The 2500-nt window shown below is 44.4% G+C and overlaps 1 protein-coding gene across 2 annotated transcripts in view; it reads left to right on the forward strand.

Annotated features, from left to right (window-relative positions):
* Nucleotides 1-2500, forward strand: part of cysltr3 (cysteinyl leukotriene receptor 3) — a 28174-nt gene that overhangs the window by 21177 nt on the left and 4497 nt on the right. The window lies entirely within an intron of this gene.

A 2500-nucleotide genomic window follows, 5' to 3' on the forward strand; every position in this document is an offset into this window, starting at 1 on the left:
ACACACACATACACACACACAGACACAGACAGACAGAGACACACACACAGACACACACAGACACAGACACACAGACACACACACAGACAGACAGACACACACACACACACAGACACACTAATACACACAGAGACACACACACAGACAGACAGACAGAGACACACAGAGACACACACACAGACACAGACAGACAGAGACACACACACACACACACAGACACACACACACACACACACACAGACAGACAGACAGAGACACACACACAGACACACACACACACACACACACACATACACACACACAGACACAGACAGACAGAGACACACACACACACACACAGACACACACACACACACAGACACACACACAGACAGACAGACAGAGACACACACACACACACACACATACACACACACAGACACAGACAGACAGAGACACACACACACACACACAGACACACACACAGACAGAGACACACACACAGATACGTCGTTAACGTTGTGAAATGGTCCCAGTTTGGTTTGGTTTAGGCACCAAAACTACTTAGTGAGGTGAAATCATCGACCTGTCCAACAGCGTTTTTAGGAAAAACGTTCAAAGACACATCTCGGTTGGTTTCCACCAACTCATCACCTGATTGGGATCAGAGCAGACAGTGTTCTGAGGAACAGTCCTGTCCAGAAGTCTTCTGATTGGCTCAGGACTCAGGACTCTTCTACTGAAGCTGTGTTCACAGAGCAGACAGTGTTCTGAGGAACAGTCCTGTCCAGAAGTCTTCTGATTGGCTCAGGACTCAGGACTCTTCTACTGAAGCTGTGTTCACAGAGCAGACAGTGTTCTGAGGAACAGTCCTGTCCAGAAGTCTTCTGATTGGCTCAGGACTCAGGACTCTTCTACTGAAGCTGAGTTCACAGAGCAGACAGTGTTCTGTGAAAAGGAAACCAAACGGATGAAAAATGCTGAAATGTGGAATCATTTGTTGTCTTTGGTCGGGACCAAATGATCCCAAGTCCAGATCATTGGATCATTTGGTCCGGACCCGAAGGCAAAGAATGACTTTACAGCCGTTTGGTTTCCTTTTCACAGAACACTGTCTGCTCTGTGAACTCAGCTTCAGTGTTCAGTAGATTGAAGAAGAACTGGTGTTTCTTTCCGTCTTTAAACATCCAGTTTATTTTTAGACACAGCAGCTTCGACCTTTCAGTAGAAGAGTCCTGAGTCCTGAGCCAATCAGAAGACTTCTGGACTGGACTGTTCCTTGTAACAGAGTATTTATACAGTGTGGTGTTAGTACTTTTATTGAAGTAAAGGTTCTGAGTACTTCTTCCAGCGCTGATCTCTGTCCTCGCTGTCTCACTTTATGGTTTCAGACTTGTTCAGTTCATTTGTTTACCGCGCGGCGTACACAGTTAGACAGTTAGACAGACACACAGTTAGACAGTTAGACAGACACACAGTTAGACAGTTAGACAGACACACAGTTAGACAGTTAGACAGACACACAGTTAGACAGTTAGACAGACACACAGTTAGACAGTTAGACAGTTAGACAGACACACAGTTAGACAGTTAGACAGACACGCAGTTAGACAGTTAGACAGACACACAGTTAGACAGTTAGACAGACACACAGTTAGACAGTTAGACAGTTAGACAGACACACAGTTAGACAGTTAGACAGTTAGACAGACACACAGTTAGACAGTTAGACAGACACACAGTTAGACAGTTAGACAGACACACAGTTAGACAGACACACAGTTAGACAGTTAGACAGACACACAGTTAGACAGACACACAGTTAGACAGTTAGACAGTTAGACAGTTAGACAGACACACAGTTAGACAGACACACAGTTAGACAGTTAGACAGACACACAGTTAGACAGTTAGACAGACACACAGTTAGACAGACACACAGTTAGACAGTTAGACAGACACACAGTTAGACAGACACACAGTTAGACAGTTAGACAGACACACAGTTAGACAGTTAGACAGACACACAGTTAGACAGTTAGACAGTTAGACAGACACACAGTTAGACAGTTAGACAGACACACAGTTAGACAGTTAGACAGTTAGACAGACACACAGTTAGACAGACACACAGTTAGACAGACACACAGTTAGACAGTTAGACAGACACACAGTTAGACAGTTAGACAGACACACAGTTAGACAGTTAGACAGACACACAGTTAGACAGTTAGACAGACACACAGTTAGACAGACACACAGTTAGACAGTTAGACAGACACACAGTTAGACAGACACACAGTTAGACAGTTAGACAGACACACAGTTAGACAGACACACAGTTAGACAGTTAGACAGACACACAGTTAGACAGACACACAGTTAGACAGTTAGACAGACACACAGTTAGACAGACACACAGTTAGACAGTTAGACAGACACACAGTTAGACAGACACACAGTTAGACAGTTAGACAGTTAGACAGACACACAGTTAGACAGACACACAGTTAGACAGTTA

The sequence above is a fragment of the Sander vitreus genome, unplaced genomic scaffold (assembly GCF_031162955.1).
Source record: "Sander vitreus isolate 19-12246 unplaced genomic scaffold, sanVit1 ctg273_0, whole genome shotgun sequence".
NCBI classification, from domain to species: Eukaryota; Metazoa; Chordata; class Actinopteri; order Perciformes; family Percidae; genus Sander; species Sander vitreus.